Source organism: Triturus cristatus, chromosome 1_1, assembly GCF_964204655.1.
Source record: "Triturus cristatus chromosome 1_1, aTriCri1.1, whole genome shotgun sequence".
Classification (NCBI taxonomy): Eukaryota; Metazoa; Chordata; class Amphibia; order Caudata; family Salamandridae; genus Triturus; species Triturus cristatus.
In genome coordinates, this window is record NC_140579.1 from 450,811,129 (window position 1) to 450,829,395 (window position 18,267).

Here is an 18,267-nt window from a genome sequence, read left to right on the forward strand (position 1 = left end):
AAAAGTTTTAGCCGATTCAGGGGTACCTTTCCAAATTAAACATATGTCATCTATGAACCTCCAAAATTTGATTATATTGGATTCAAAGATTACTTTATGGGTTCCTCTGAGGACATGCTCCTCCCACCACCCAACATGAAGACATGCATAGGTTGGGGAAAAGCATGCCCCCATCGTAACTCCTCTCTGTTGTCGGTAAATCTCTTTGTTGAAAAGAAAAAAGTTATTTTCTAGGCAGATTTGTATCATTCGTAATATCATGCCATTATGGTGACTAAATTCAATGCTGCGCTTGTCTAGAAAGTATTTTACAGCTGCTAAACCATCAGCATGATGAATGCTCGTATACAGTGTACAAATATCCATGACCACCAGCACATAGTCCTCTTCTCAAGTCACTTCACTCAATTTAGATAAAAAGTGTCCAGTGTCTTTGATGAAGGAGGGAAGGTTTTCTACCGATTCATGTAGAAAGTGGTCCACATACTTGGACATAGGCTCCAGGAGGCTTTTTTGAGCTGAAATAATGGGCTGTCCTGGTACTGGTGTAGACTGTTTGTGGATCTTGGGTATGAAGTAAAGTGTGGGAATAACCGGAAAGTCATTTTTAAGGAAGCTGAATTCTTGTTTGCTTAAAAGTCCTTCCCTCTTCCATTGGTTAAGTTCTTTAAAGACCTCCTCCTTTAGGTTTTTGATGTCATTAAACGATCCTTTATTATAGCAATTCTTATCCTCCAAATGGCGCTTCGCCTCCTCCATATAGAGAGTGCGTGGCCAAATGACGATGTTGCCACCTTTGTCTGCTTTGTTAATGATGAGATTAGAATTACTCCTTAATTTTTTCATCAACTTGGCATATTGCTTTTCCATGTATTTATACCTTTTATGTTTCCTTGATGTTACAGTGTGCAATGTTTTAAGATCTTCGATTACTATATCGTTGAAACTATCAATCATATCTTTAGGCATAAGCGGTATAAACGTGGAGGCTGGTTTAAAATGACTATGGCATGGAAGGTTGTTGATTATACCCATTGATGCCAATTCTTCCTGCGTTGAACCCATACCACTCTCTTCATTGCCAGATAATGCATGTACTGTTTTAAGCATGCTGGTGTCTGCTACTTGGAACTTGCTCCTAGGGCGATCTTTCAAAGTTATTGCTGATACCTGATCTTGTACTTTGTTTAATTTAAAATATTTTTTCAATTTGAGCTTCCGGATGAATTTAAAAACATCTATCCGTGTTTGAACATAATTGAAGGTATTGCGCGGGCAGAATGATAAGCCCAAGGATAGCAGTCGAGACTCTGCCTCAGTAAGTTTCATATCAGACAGGTTAACCACAGTGTTGTCAGGTGGCATAGTCAAAGACTTATTGTTTACCATTTCTTTCCTCTGCCTCTCTTGGTAAGACCTCGCCCTCTTACATTTCCGCCTTTGTTTGCGGCATTCGTTGTTCCTCCTGCGTCTTTGTTCTGTTGTTGTTGCTGAGTTCTCGGTCGCAGGGTCTGGCGTCTGTCCTCTATTAAAAAACCCAACTCTTCTGAGGGTGAATATTTTGTTGCTAGATGGGTCTGAGCCATTGATTCACCATCCTCTGATTCATTACTGCTTGTTGCTGGGCTGGTATCCACATCTGATATAACATCATTAGCATTATTCTGTGCAGGCAATGTAGGCATTTTTGACACTAGTGCTTGTCTCTTTACTGTGTCAAACTTACGGGCAAACGTAAAAATTCTCCCTGTTTCGTAATCACGTTTGTCATGTGCAAATTTGAATTGCTTACGGGTTCTTATTGTTTCTTCATGCTTAGCTAATCGCACTGCAATTTCTTCTCTGGATTTCTTTACGTGATCTTTATTTTCATGTTGATCCAGTGACTGATTAAGTTGCTCAATTTCCTTTTCTATCTCCTTTCGATCAATTTCTGCATATTTGATTAAAATGCATACCATGTTCATAGATGCTTCCAGATTATTCGTTGCCCATTCTTTCAGCATTAGGGGGTTGGGGTTCTCAAATGATGGTGCTATGAGAACTCTTAATCCCCTTGGTACACGCCCCACTTCCTTATATTGTTCCAAGGAGCGTTTTTCCCACCACTTGGTGATCTCGGTACGTTGCAGTTTTTCCAATTTTTTTAAAGATGATTTAACATCATTGTGTGCATTAGTTTCCACATTGGTGGTTTGAGCATTGTCCGTTACATTTGGTAGATCGAGGAACAAAGTGTTTGCTATTGCCTCACGGCTCCGGAGCGTCTCCGCTGACGTTGACATTATAAATGGAGAATAAATTAATGAAGCACTCGCGTACCCGCCTATATTCTCAAGCTTGTAGCGTGTTAATTCTGGCACAATCCTTACACCCGCTAATACAAAGAATGCATCCAGCAATGCCTGCTTACCCCAGAAGTTCTCGGTTTGTCCTGTAAGCGTCCTCCGACACCCGCTAGGTCCACCAAACACTCCTCCGAGTTCGCCGACAAACGTGCTATTGCAGTTCAAAGTGCGGGGGGCTGGCTGAATGTCTACTCCTTCCGGGTCAATTCAGTGTTCGCATCAGCGAGGTCAGCCGCATAACAAAACCAGCCCAAAAGCGTAAGGAGGGTCCGTAATGGCGGAAACGGCCGTATTCCACCAAAATTGTAGCAATTCAATGGTCCTGGATCCCTTGAACCATACTCCACAAGTCACACAGGTACAGACCACAAAAGTGCGCCGTATAAGTTTTCAACGTGCTTAATTTATTCTTCCATTTGCCAGCATGACGCGTTTCGGCTGTGAACACACAGCCTTGATCACATGACCCCCCGGTGAAGCACATGATTTATATACTGTGACAGATTGGATAATCAGAGCTGCGTGATGGTTAGTGCATGGAGCTAAACAAAATACTTACAATTAGACAAGTAAATGTTTAAAATCCATAAATATATAAATAGCAAAATAAATACATTATCACTGTAACATATCTAAAAACAGCGAAAAAATACCAAATGTATAAATATATATATATATTACCTACTGGCGGTTGCCAGTAGGTAGTTATAGTTAGGACCCTGTTTCCATAGGAAATCCGCAACATTCTATTTGGAATAACTTTGGCGCCGGTTGACGAATCCTCGCGAAATTTTCAAAACTAATGGGGCGCTCCGCTCCGCTCCTACCCTGAAAGTCTCGGGGGGATTCGTCAAGCGGGGGCTGAGAAAAAAGGGGGTCCCAAAACGCGTTTTCCCCATGCATTTTTCCATAGGACCTTTAGACACAGCTACAGCCCAAACGGCTGAACAGAATTACTTGTAATTTGGCAGAGAGGTAGCCATAAGGTCAAGGAAGTGCCTTTTGTAGGTCTGGTGTAAATCTGTTCAGTAGTTCCTGAGAAAACAGCATTTAAATCAATATATATATCTGTGGCAGCGCTCCGTGCGCTTACCGTGCGCTTACGGTAAGCTTACCGTGCACGTACGGTGGCGTGCGCGAGCGCGTTTCTGATTGGTTGTTAGATCAAAGTAAACATTCGAATCGGTCGAAACCAGGAAGTATCAGGCCGCCATTTTCTGTCTCTCGCACTGAGAAAAAAAGGTTGATAACACGAAAAGGGGGCCATGAAGAGAGTTGCAGACCCCCTAGCGTTCGTCAGGGGGTTCACGAAGGACCAAAAAGTATGAAAAATGAATTTAATAAATTTTAAAAAAAATCGCGGGGTGCGCGTACGGTAAGCTTACCGTACGCGTACGGTAAAAAAAAAAAAGAACTAACAATCACATTTAATATATAAATCTAAGGACCCCCAAGAGAGAAAAAACCAATTGATATTTTTTTAAAAATGGCGAGGCGTGCACGGTACGAAATGAGCCACGTGGGCGCTCGGTGCGCGAAGCGCACCGAGTGCCAACAGCGCCAAAATTAAAAATAAATACATAACTTAGCATTTAAAAAACCGTACAAATTCACTGAAAAAACCATAGGTTTCACACACGTTATAGTTAGGAATTAGCATTTAAAAAACCTTGCAAATTCACTGAAAAAACCATAGGTTTCACACATGTTATAGTTAGCTGTACATTTTACTCGTAAAAAACCAATGAAATTCCACGTTATAGTTAGATCAGGTAACTATAACTTGCGCGCCTGCAATCCACTGCTGATGACGTCACATAATACATCACTCATGACATGGTCAGTGGCATCACTCATGACATTACTGATGACATCATCCTTGTGATAGAGTGGCGGTCGCGCGAGTTATAGTTACCTGATCTAACTATAACGTGGAATTTCATTGTTTTTTTACGAGTAAAATGTACAGCTAACTATAACATGTGTGACTATGGTTTTTTCAGTGAATTTTATATATATATATATATATATATATATATATATATATATATATATATATATATATATTACCTACTGGCGGTCGCCAGTAGGTAGTTATAGTTAGGACCCCTTTTCCATAGGAAATCCGCAACATTCTATTTTGAATAACTTTGGCGCCGGTCGACGAATCCTCGCGAATTTCTTAAAATAGGTGGGGCGCTACGCTCCGCTCCTACCCTGAAAGTCTCGGGGGGATTCGTCAAGCGGGGACTGAGAAAAAAGGGGGGTCCCAAAACACGTTTTTCCCATGCATTTTTCCATAGGACCTTTAGACAGGGCTACAGCCCGAACGGCTTAACAGAATTACTAGAAATTTGGCAGAGAGGTAGTCCCTAGGTCAAGGAAGTGCCTTTTGTAGGTTTGGTGTAAATCTGTTCAGTAGGTCCTGAGAAAATAGCATTTAAATCAATATATATATCTGAGCCAGCTTACGGTACGCTTACCGTAAGCTTACCGTACGCGTACGGTGGCGTGCGCGAGCGCGATTCTGATTGGCTGTTAGATCTTAGTAAACATTCGAATCGGCCGAAACCAGGAAGCGGCGGCCGCCATTTTGTGTGTTTCACTCAGAAAAAAAAGAGTGAAAACAAGAAAAGGGGGCAAGGAGGAGAGTTACAGACCCCCTTACATTTGTGAGGGGGTCAAAGAAGGACAGAAAAGTACAAAGAAAACATTTATGGATTTTAAAAAAAATCACGGGGTACGCGTACGGTAAGCTTACGGTAAGCGTACGGATGAAAAAAAAAATTAAAAAAGAAATGAAATGCAGATTTAAGAGTTTAGATATTAGGGGGCTCTAAAAGAGCCGTTGTGTTTATGAAGTGATTTTTTAAGTGGTACCTACAAGTAAGTACCGATGCAGAGTCTAAGGTTCAAGAGGAAGACTCTGTTTCCTTCATCATTGAAGTGCACACCATCTCCTCTATAAATGTCTTGCATGTCATAACGCAAGTTGTTGTGGTAAATGGCACCCATACCATAGTCACGGAGGAAAGCAGAAACAGATTTGTTGACGTGCTTTCTTGCTTTGTCAATTTGCGGACAGAAATGATTGGACCAGTTCCATTTTTGCCTTTGGCATATGTTGGAAAACACAAAGGCAGTTTTAGGGAAAAGTGAAAACAGTTGTGCAAAGGTGTCCTTCATAAGCATTTCCAGACCTACCCCAGTCAAAGTGCCTAGGTCATTGCCACCACAGTGCACTATTATGAGGTCAGGGTGTTGGATTTGCATGAAGGATTTCACCAATGGCATCAATAGGTGCCACTTTAACCCTCTCTGACCAATCCATTTAATGTCTACATTTGGCAAAGCAAGGTCTCTCACCATACCTGTTTTCTCTGCAAACTTTTCACTCCAGAAGACATAGCTGTGCCCTACAATCCACACTGTGAACATCTTCAAAGGAGAACTGGATGCACTCAGGAGGTGTCTTTCAGTAGAATGGCAATAAGAAAAGAAAGACAGTTTGGAAATGGAGGCATACATATTTTTTTCAAAACAAAAAGAACTGATTGGCTGTTTCATACCATTCTAGAATAAAAACTAGGCTGTATGTGTAAATTAATAGAAGCATGTTTTGTATTGGTACAAAAAAATGTGTTACCAAAGAACAGTACTATGGATTTGCTGTTAGGTTTGAAAAGTCAAGCACTCTTGCTCTGTGGAATTGAAACATTGTGTGGCGAACTTCTGACCTAACTCCACACAGCAGTGTTCCATGAGCTGTTGCTATGGTAGCAGGCAGAAGTCAAGTTGGGGGAAGGGTACTAGGCAGAAGTCAAGTTGGGGGCAGGGTACTTTTGGAAAAGGGTTGGTTTTCAACCAATAGAAATGTGTGATTACATTTGAAAAAAAGGGGGAAGCACTGAGATTTGAAACTTACATGTATATGTGTGGAAAAATAGAGGGAAAGTTTGCCATTATCTGGTTCTGCTGAGAGGAGAGAGGTGTAGAGAACAGAGATCCTGGCTCTGATAATCTGCTGTTTGAGTGCCACATTTCTTTCACAACTAACTAATTTTAAAGGTGAGTTTAGAGTTTGAGAGGGGATGTACATGGTAAATTAAGAAATGAATAATAGAATTGGAATTCCTTTTGTAGAAGTTGTGTTTATTATTTTCTGTTTTGGGAGAAATTTAAATGTGAGGAACATGTAAAATAATATGGACAATTTTTTCATGATAAATTAAGGTGTACTGGTAAAAATAAGGAATACTTTAAGGGTTTGAGGTTGCAGTCAGTAATGCTAATACATTCAGCAACACTAAGGCTGGTTGCCCTTGCTGGAGTGTAGGCAGACACCGAGGATACACATGGTGGTGGTCTGAAAAAGCAGTTTGGACATGGGCTTTTTAAGAAAATCTAAAAAGTGGATTCATAATGTGTCAGTCTGTAAAAGTGATTTTCACTTGCCAAAAAAAAAGAGCAGTAAGTGTGCAGTTAAATTGGCAAAGAAATTTCGTTTTGTGACTAATGTGAAAACATGACTCTGTGTGCAAATAGGAATTACAGGCAGAGATTTATTGTGTATTGCTCTGGTGATTTCACAGTTGCATTAGATGGAAAGGGGGAGCGATTTTTTGGTGCAGAAGCAGACTCTTAGCACACACCCAGCTCCTGTCCATGTATAATCATGCACAGTATTTACAAGCGAGTGGGGTTTTCAGGTTTCAGTCTGTAATGCAAATACATTCAGCATCACTAAGGCTGGTTGCCCTTGCTGGAGTGTAGGCAGTCACCGAGGATACACATGGTGGTGGTCTGAAAAAGCAGTCTGGACATGTGCAATTTAAAAAAATCTGAAAAGTGGTTTCATAATGTGTCAGTCTGTAAAAGTGATTTTCACTTGCCAAAAAAAAAGAGCAGTAAGTGTGCTTTCAAATTGGCAAAGAAATTTCGTTTTGGGACTAATGTGAAAACATGACTCTGTGTGGAAATAGGAATTACAGGCAGAGATTTATTGCGTTTTGCTCTGGTGATTTCACAGTTGCATTAGTAGGAAAAAGGGGGAGCGATTTTTGGGGGGAAGAAGCAGACTCTTAGCACACACCCAGCTCCTTTCCATGTATAATCATGCACAGTATTTAGAAGCGAGTGGGGTTTTCAGGTTTCAGTCTGTAATGCAAATACATTCAGCATCACTAAGGCTGGTTGCCCTTGCTGGAGTGTAGGCAGTCACCAAGGATACACATGGTGGTGGTCTGAAAAAGCAGTCTGGACATGTGCAATTTAAAAAAATCTGAAAAGTGGTTTCATAATGTGTCAGTCTGTAAAAGTGATTTTCACTTGCCAAAAAAAAAGAGCAGTAAGTGTGCATTCAAATTGGCAAAGAAATTTCGTTTTGGGACTAATGTGAAAACATGACTCTGTGTGCAAATAGGAATTACAGGCAGAGATTTATTGCGTTTTGTTCTGGTGATTTCACAGTTGCATTAGTAGGAAAAAGGGGGAGCGATTTTTGGGGGGAAGAAGCAGACTCTTAGCACACACCCAGCTCCTGTCCATGTATAATCATGCACAGTATTTACAAGCGAGTGGGGTTTTCAGGTTTCAGTCTGTAATGCAAATACATTCTGCATCACTAAGGCTGGTTGCCCTTGCTGGAGTGTAGGCAGTCACCGAGGATACACATGGTGGTGGTCTGAAAAAGCAGTCTGGACATGTGCAATTTAAAAAAATCTGAAAAGTGGTTTCATAATGTGTCAGTCTGTAAAAGTGATTTTCACTTGCCAAAAAAAAAGAGCAGTAAGTGTGCATTCAAATTGGCAAAGAAATTTCGTTTTGGGACTAATGTGAAAACATGACTCTGTGTGCAAATAGGAATTACAGGCAGAGATTTATTGCGTTTTGCTCTGGTGATTTCACAGTTGCATTAGTAGGAAAAAGGGGGAGCGATTTTTTGGGGGAAGAAGCAGACTCTTAGCACACACCCAGCTCCTTTCCATGTATAATCATGCACAGTATTTAGAAGCGAGTGGGGTTTTCAGGTTTCAGTCTGTAATGCAAATACATTCAGGATCACTAAGGCTGGTTGCCCTTGCTGGAGTGTAGGCAGTCACCGAGGATACACATGGTGGTGGTCTGAAAAAGCAGTCTGGACATGTGCAATTTAAAAAAATCTGAAAAGTGGTTTCATAATGTGTCAGTCTGTAAAAGTGATTTTCACTTGCCAAAAAAAAAGAGCAGTAAGTGTGCATTCAAATTGGCAAAGAAATTTAGTTTTGGGACTAATGTGAAAACATGACTCTGTGTGCAAATAGGAATTACAGGCAGAGATTTATTGCATTTTGTTCTGGTGATTTCACAGTTGCATTAGTAGGAAAAAGGGGGAGCGATTTTTTGGGGGAAGAAGCAGACTCTTAGCACACACCCAGCTCCTGTCCATGTATAATCATGCACAGTATTTACAAGCGAGTGGGATTTTCAGGTTTCAGTCTGTAATGCAAATACATTCTGCATCACTAAGGCTGGTTGCCCTTGCTGGAGTGTAGGCAGTCACCGAGGATACACATGGTGGTGGTCTGAAAAAGCAGTCTGGACATGTGCAATTTAAAAAAATCTGAAAAGTGGTTTCATAATGTGTCAGTCTGTAAAAGTGATTTTCACTTGCCAAAAAAAAAGAGCAGTAAGTGTGCATTCAAATTGGCAAAGAAATTTAGTTTTGGGACTAATGTGAAAACATGACTCTGTGTGCAAATAGGAATTATAGGCAGAGATTTATTGCGTTTTGCTCTGGTGATTTCACAGTTGCATTAGTAGGAAAAAGGGGGAGCGATTTTTTGGGGGAAGAAGCAGACTCTTAGCACACACCCAGCTGCTTACCATGTGGAATCATGCACAGTATTTAGAAGCGAGTGGGGTTTTGAGGTTTCAGTCTGTAATGCAAATACAATCAGGATCACTAAGGCTGGTTGCCCTTGCTGGAGTGTAGGCAGTCACCGAGGATACACATGGTGGTGGTCTGAAAAAGCAGTCTGGACATGGGCTTTTTAAAAAAAATCTGAAAAGTGGTTTCATAATGTGTCAGTCTGTAAAAGTGATTTTCACTTGCCAAAAAAAAAGAGCAGTAAGTGTGCATTCAAATTGGCAAAGAAATTTCGTTTTGGGACTAATGTGAAAACATGACTCTGTGTGCAAATAGGAATTACAGGCAGAGATTTATTGCGTTTTGCTCTGGTGATTTCACAGTTGCATTAGTAGGAAAAAGGGGGAGCGATTTTTTGGGGGAAGAAGCAGACTCTTAGCACACACCCAGCTCCTGTCCATGTATAATCATGCACAGTATTTACAAGCGAGTGGGGTTTTCAGGTTTCAGTCTGTAATGCAAATACATTCAGCATCACTAAGGCTGGTTGCCCTTGCTGGAGTGTAGGCAGTCACCGAGGATACACATGGTGGTGGTCTGAAAAAGCAGTCTGGACATGGGCTTTTTTAAAAAAATCTAAAAAGTGGTTTCATAATGTGTCAGTCTGTAAAAGTGATTTTCACTTGCCAAAAAAAAAGAGCAGTAAGTTTGCTTTCAAATTGGCAAAGAAATTTCGTTTTGGGACTAATGTGAAAACATGACTCTGTATGGAAATAGGAATTACAGGCAGAGATTTATTGCGTTTTGCTCTGGTGATTTCACAGTTGCATTAGTAGGAAAAAGGGGGAGCGATTTTTTGGGGGAAGAAGCAGACTCTTAGCACACACCCAGCTCCTTTCCATGTATAATCATGCACAGTATTTAGAAGCGAGTGGGGTTTTCAGGTTTCAGTCTGTAATGCAAATACATTCTGCATCACTAAGGCTGGTTGCCCTTGCTGGAGTGTGGGCAGTCACCGAGGATACACATGGTGGTGGTCTGAAAAAGCAGTCTGGACATGTGCAATTTAAAAAAATCTGAAAAGTGGTTTCATAATGTGTCAGTCTGTAAAAGTGATTTTCACTTGCCAAAAAAAAAGAGCAGTAAGTGTGCATTCAAATTGGCAAAGGAATTTCGTTTTGGGACTAATGTGAAAACATGACTCTGTGTGCAAATAGGAATTACAGGCAGAGATTTATTGCGTTTTGTTCTGGTGATTTCACAGTTGCATTAGTAGGAAAAAGGGGGAGCGATTTTTTGGGGGAAGAAGCAGACTCTTAGCACACACCCAGCTCCTGTCCATGTATAATCATGCACAGTATTTACAAGCGAGTGGGGTTTTCAGGTTTCAGTCTGTAATGCAAATACATTCTGCATCACTAAGGCTGGTTGCCCTTGCTGGAGTGTAGGCAGTCACCGAGGATACACATGGTGGTGGTCTGAAAAAGCAGTCTGGACATGTGCAATTTAAAAAAATCTTAAAAGTGGTTTCATAATGTGTCAGTCTGTAAAAGTGATTTTCACTTGCCAAAAAAAAAGAGCAGTAAGTGTGCATTCAAATTGGCAAAGAAATTTCGTTTTGGGACTAATGTGAAAACATGACTCTGTGTGCAAATAGGAATTACAGGCAGAGATTTATTGCGTTTTGCTCTGGTGATTTCACAGTTGCATTAGTAGGAAAAAGGGGGAGCGATTTTTTGGGGGAAGAAGCAGACTCTTAGCACACACCCAGCTCCTTTCCATGTATAATCATGCACAGTATTTAGAAGCGAGTGGGGTTTTCAGGTTTCAGTCTGTAATGCAAATACATTCAGGATCACTAAGGCTGGTTGCCCTTGCTGGAGTGTAGGCAGTCACCGAGGATACACATGGTGGTGGTCTGAAAAAGCAGTCTGGACATGTGCAATTTAAAAAAATCTGAAAAGTGGTTTCATAATGTGTCAGTCTGTAAAAGTGATTTTCACTTGCCAAAAAAAAAGAGCAGTAAGTGTGCATTCAAATTGGCAAAGAAATTTCGTTTTGGGACTAATGTGAAAACATGACTCTGTGTGCAAATAGGAATTACAGGCAGAGATTTATTGCGTTTTGTTCTGGTGATTTCACAGTTGCATTAGTAGGAAAAAGGGGGAGCGATTTTTTGGGGGAAGAAGCAGACTCTTAGCACACACCCAGCTCCTGTCCATGTATAATCATGCACAGTATTTACAAGCGAGTGGGGTTTTCAGGTTTCAGTCTGTAATGCAAATACATTCTGCATCACTAAGGCTGGTTGCCCTTGCTGGAGTGTAGGCAGTCACCGAGGATACACATGGTGGTGGTCTGAAAAAGCAGTCTGGACATGTGCAATTTAAAAAAATCTGAAAAGTGGTTTCATAATGTGTCAGTCTGTAAAAGTGATTTTCACTTGCCAAAAAAAAAGAGCAGTAAGTGTGCATTCAAATTGGCAAAGAAATTTCGTTTTGGGACTAATGTGAAAACATGACTCTGTGTGCAAATAGGAATTACAGGCAGAGATTTATTGCGTTTTGCTCTGGTGATTTCACAGTTGCATTAGTAGGAAAAAGGGGGAGCGATTTTTTTGGGGAAGAAGCAGACTCTTAGCACACACCCAGCTCCTGTCCATGTATAATCATGCACAGTATTTACAAGCGAGTGGGGTTTTCAGGTTTCAGTCTGTAATGCAAATACAATCAGGATCACTAAGGCTGGTTGCCCTTGCTGGAGTGTAGGCAGTCACCGAGGATACACATGGTGGTGGTCTGAAAAAGCAGTCTGGACATGGGCTTTTTTAAAAAAATCTGAAAAGTGGTTTCATAATGTGTCAGTCTGTAAAAGTGATTTTCACTTGCCAAAAAAAAAGAGCAGTGAGTGTGCTTTCAAATTGGCAAAGAAATTTCGTTTTGGGACTAATGTGAAAACATGACTCTGTGTGCAAATAGGAATTACAGGCAGAGATATATTGCGTTTTGCTCTGGTGATTTCACAGTTGCATTAGTAGGAAAAAGGGGGAGCGATTTTTTGGGGGAAGAAGCAGACTCTTAGCACACACCCAGCTCCTTTCCATGTATAATCATGCACAGTATTTACAAGCGAGTGGGGTTTTCAGGTTTCAGTCTGTAATGCAAATACATTCAGCATCACTAAGGCTGGTTGCCCTTGCTGGAGTGTAGGCAGTCACCGAGGATACACATGGTGGTGGTCTGAAAAAGCAGTCTGGACATGGGCTTTTTAAAAAAAATCTAAAAAGTGGTTTCATAATGTGTCAGTCTGTAAAAGTGATTTTTACTTGCCAAAAAAAAAGAGCAGTAAGTTTGCTTTCAAATTGGCAAAGAAATTTCGTTTTGGGACTAATGTGAAAACATGACTCTGTGTGGAAATAGGAATTACAGGCAGAGATTTATTGCGTTTTGCTCTGATGATTTCACAGTTGCATTAGTAGGAAAAAGGGGGAGCGATTTTTTGGGGGAAGAAGCAGACTCTTAGCACACACCCAGCTCCTTTCCATGTATAATCATGCACAGTATTTAGAAGCGAGTGGGGTTTTCAGGTTTCAGTCTGTAATGCAAATACATTCAGCATCACTAAGGCTGGTTGCCCTTGCTGGAGTGTAGGTAGTCACCGAGGATACACATGGTGGTGGTCTGAAAAAGCAGTCTGGACATGGGCTTTTTTAAAAATCTGAAAAGTGGTTTCATAATGTGTCAGTCTGTAAAAGTGATTTTAACTTGCCAAAAAAAAAAGAGCAGTAAGTGTGCATTCAAATTGGCAAAGAAATTACGTTTTGTGACTATTGTGAAAAGAAATGTAGTAATATATTTAAATAAAATAAAGGATTTTTTTTTTAGTTTTTTTCAGGTATTGCTGAAGAGAAGTGGACAAAATTTAAGATGCCTACAAAATCCAGAGTTCAAAAAACGCACAAAAAAAACCTATATTTGAAGACAACTAGAGGACCAAAGTTAGTAGAAGATGCTCATGTTGGGAAAAAGAAAAAATCTTCTGGTAAGCAGAAAAAACAATTTCTAAAAAATATATTCAAAAGAATGAAAAATGTACAAAATGTCTGTACTCGAAAGGATGTTTTGAACAAAAAGGAGAGGAAAAAATTGACAATTTAGTTAATGCAAATATACCTTCAGCAACTGAAAAGATTTATATAAATAGAAAAACAGCGTTTAAAGAGATACGTAGAAAAATGTTTCAGAGAAGAGTTATGTCCAATTTGATGAAGGATGTGAAGAAATATAAGAAAAAGACAAAGTTTTATAAAAGAAAAAAAGAAATAGAAGCCATTGCAGCAAAGGCATTAGAATTAAAAAGGAAACTATTCATTTTAATTTTGAATAGGATGCGTACATTAGACAAAATGGTTAATGTACTGAAATCACATAGCAAAAGGAAAAGAGTAGTGAACAGAACAAACTTTTGTAAAGTGTTTTTAGGAAAGTGGATGCATAGTTCAAGTAGTGAACCTTTTTTTAATGAAGAGAGCTATTTTCAAAGTAATAGTTTGCTGCATGCAGTTGACACCAGAGGTCGTTCTTACGAAGTAAAAAATGGTTGCATAATGGAGAAGGAGATAATGGTTCCAAGAGATGAGGTACAAGTGATGGCAGATGAGGCTATGGGGAGACGTCCTAAAGCCCCAGTGTACACTTGGAATTGTAGTAGTATTTGCACTGTGCGTCAGGAATCTATTGACAAATTTCGAGAGTTTCTAAGAGAATATAGTAAAAAAAGTATAAAACAGAAGATTAAGGTGCTTCAAAGTCTGGATCCATACAGAGTGAGAGAGAATACTGGTTTGCAGGGTCATTCTCTGGCTTGTCTATCTAGAAAAGTGTGCAATAGTGTTTTCCATCATTTTAGGATGCTGGCTGTTCATCATACTGAAATGAGAAAGTTTGTGAGACGGTTGTATTTTGCCAAAAGTCCAGCAATAAAGTTAAATGAATTGAATAGGGCTCTGTTCCGAGGAACGGTATCAGATGTAGAGAAGGTTGTGGATGAAATTCAGTTTTGTTACTTTGGTCCTGAACAAAACAGTGCAGAGAAGGACACAGTAAATGAGGAAGAAGTGGAAGAGAATGTAGAACCCTCTGTAAGTAACACATTTAATGATCATATAACAAAATTTGCAATAGTCTCTAATGAAAGACCAAATTTTACTTGTATTTGTTGCCGCAGAACTCATTATAGAAAACAAACTAGGAATGTTGATCTCTACAGAAAGAGTGAAAATGAAGATAATTATAAGTGGAAGGATTTTGCCACATATATATTTCTAGAAAATTGTTTTGATTTGGGTGAAGATCAGCGTATTTGTAAATACTGTTACAACAAGTTAGAGGAAAATAGAATGCCGACCAGAGCTGTAAATAATAATTTAGAATTGGATGCTATTCCTGCTGAACTTTCTGAATTAAATACATATGAGTCTATACTCATTCAATGTGTTCATCCGTTCCAGACCATAGTACGTATGGAGCCCAAAACTGGTAAATTGCCTCCTTCTGATTTACTGAGAGGTTTAAAAGGAAGAGTGGTGTATTTGCCCTTGGATTTGAAAAAAAATATGGAAACTATTGATGCGGATACTTTGGAAACTGAACCATTAATTATTCTGGTTAATGGTGTACCTACAAAGAATAAGAAGATTTGGCAGGAGCTGGTAGATGTGCGGAAAGTACAAAGAGCAAATTTGTATTTGAAAAGGAATAACAAATGGTATGAATCAATTTATATAGAAGAAGAAGAAGAAGAAGATTTACAAGAAGACACAGAAACACCAACTGGACAAATTGAAAAAGTGGACAAGTCAAAGGAAGAAGAAATTTATGAACATTTTAGCATACATCCTCTTCATTCAAAAGAAGTTATGGGAGATAACATTGATCTCTTTCAGATGAAGAAAGCAAAAGGAACTCCCGTGAGTGTATGGGAGGAGAGCTTGGAAGCTCGATGTTTTCCCCAGCTGTTTCCTAAAGGAAAAGGAGGACGATACGATGAACGTCCAGAACAGATTCCAGCTTCTGAGTATCGGACTACAAGACTATATGCTGAAGATCCCAGATTTCGACAAAGTATTCCTTATTTGTTCCATCTTTTATTTGAAAGCGACTTGTCTGCACTGTCTTATGCAGTAAATCACATTTTAAAAAGTGGAGTACATTTACAAAATGTGTCTGCTAAGGATTTTATGGAGAAAGTGCAGCACCGAGATGATCATTTGGAAACACAACTGATCAATCTGATGGCTTGTCAGCGTGGGACAAATGAATATTGGTACCGACGCCATGGTGAACTAAAATGCATATTACGGAATTTAGGAACACCAACATGGTTCCTTACCCTAAGCTGTGCGGAGTACGCTTGGGATGATTTACTGGATTTTCTACGAGAGGCAAATTCAAACATTAAAAACATTGAATACAAGACAGCAGGAGAACTGTGCTCATTGGATCCGGTTAATGTTTGCAGATATTTCAATCATAGATTTGAGGCTATGATGTCCTTCATCTGCAATAAAAAAAATCCACCTCTTGGAGAAGTAGTAGATTTCTTTTGGAGAAAAGAGTACCAGGCAAGAGGTGCTCCTCATATTCATATGCTGTTGTGGATCAAGGATGCCCCAAAGTTTGGAACAGATACTGATGAAGCAGTGTTATCTTTCATTGAAGAATATGCAACATGTGCTATACCAAAAAGCACAGAAGAGAAAAAGTTAAAGGAGCAAGTTTTACGTTTCCAAAGTCATCGGTGTGGAAAATACTGTCGACGGAAATACAAGAGCAAAGATAAATACTACACTAAATGTCGATTTGGATTTCCTAGACCTGTTCTTTCAAATGGAAGAGTCAACAGTTTTATGTCAGCTGTGAGACATACTATCACAAGGAAATCATCTAAGAATACCTACAACCTAAAAAGAAAAGAAGAATCCAAAAATATAAATGACTACAACCCAGTCATTTTATCCATGTGGAACGCTAACATGGATATACAGTATGTAGCTGACAATTCCATTGCTGTTGCTCGATATGTAACGTCTTACATTACGAAATCAGAAAAAACAGAATTGAAGGAAATGTGGGAAGAGATTTCTCACGAGAAGACTGTCAGTAAGAAGCTGTACAGTTTCAGTTTGAAGATGTTATCGCATCGAGAAATTGGATCCTACGAATGTTCAGATAGGTTATCTTCTGCAAGTCTCTACTCGAAGTCAAGAAGAATAATTTGGGCAAGTTTAGGCCTTGCAGCAATGAGAAATCGGGTACTGAAATCTGTTGGAGAAATTGAATATTTGGCCGAGAATGACCCAGAAAGTACAGATATTTTGAAATCAAACATGTTGGACACATATTATCCCAAGAGAAGTCAACATCTGGAGAACATGTGTCTCTATGAAGTGCTGCAGAACTACATTTATTCACGGAAAGCCGCAGAAGACATCAACAATGGAAAATATAATGTCGTTGGTGAGGAAGGATGTTTGGTGAAGCAAACAAAAGGAAGTTTGATAAATCACAGGAAGCTGAGTTGCGACACTACTGACAAGAAGGAATTTTACTACTTGGCTCTTTTACAGTTGTTTAAACCATGGCGTACAGAGGATGAACTACTGGGAGAATTTCAAAGCTATGAAGATTCTTTTAATGCTTGCAAAGACAGCATACAATGCAGTACATTCTCAAGTTATCTGCAAATGTTAAATGAAGAAATTGAACAGGAAACTACAATTGCAGCAGAAATAGCTAGAGACAGTTCTCAGGACAGCCAAAGTTCAGGAACACTCAGTCAAGATCCCCTAGGACAACCAATCGTTGAAAATGAAGCATCAATAGCCATGAATGAAGTGGAAACGGCTATGAATCAAGCTCAAGAAGAATTTATAGACTTAGAAAATTTGGAAAGACAACTGAATCAAGAGCAGCAACAAATTTATGAAGAGATCAGAAGCAAAATTGAACACGGATTTCTACATGAAAAAAAAGAGTGCTCATGCACATCATTTCATCCAATCAGGATGTATGTAAGCGGACAAGCTGGAACTGGAAAAAGTTTCCTTATAAAAGTCATCAGAAGCTACCTACAGCAAAAAACAGATTCTACTTTGTCTTGTGTGGTTACTGCTCCAACTGGGTTAGCAGCATATAACATAAAAGGAATCACTTTACATCGTTTGCTAATGTTACCAGTGGAGCATGAGAACAAAATACAATACAACAAGCTAACTGGAGAAGCATCCTTGGAAGTTTCAAGAGTATTGAAGAAGATGCAAGTTCTCATTATTGATGAGGTGAGCATGGTATCAAACTTAATGCTTGCCTTTGTGCATTTAAGAATGCAGCAAATTTTGAAGACAGACTATGACATGTTATTTGGTGGAAAACACGTCATAGTTTTTGGAGATCTTTTGCAACTTACTCCAGTTAAAGGACAACCAGTGTTTAGTACTGTCACACATGAAGACACGAAGAAGTCATTGGGAAGCATCGGAAATACAAATATTTGGTCCTTCTTTGAGTACAAGGAACTTACTACTAATATGAGGCAAGCAAGCGATGAAGAATATGGAAGTATTCTGAAAGATATCAGAATTGGACTACTCACAGAAGTTGGCAAAAAAGCATTACAGAGTCGGCTGCTACATAATTTATTTCCAAAGGAAGAAATAGTTGCAGAGAAGATATACAAGAACATTGCAGAAAACAAAAGTGTCATCTGCTTAATGCCAACTCTACGTGAATGCTCAATATTTAATGAGGAGCTTTTGAAATTGGAAAAGGAAGAGATCAGGAAATTGGAAGCAGTGGACAAAATTGAGGATGGAAGAATTACTGTCACAGTAACAGGCAAACTGAAAAATAAATTGGACTCACTAGAGAAGAACATCTCCAAAACAGCTGGATTAGAAAAAAATCTATATGTTTGCATGAACTGTAGAGTATTTTTAAGAAGAACTTTGGATGTTGAAAAAGGTTTAGTTAATGGAGCTATGGGAAGAGTTGTGGGTTTTATTAATTATCAGAA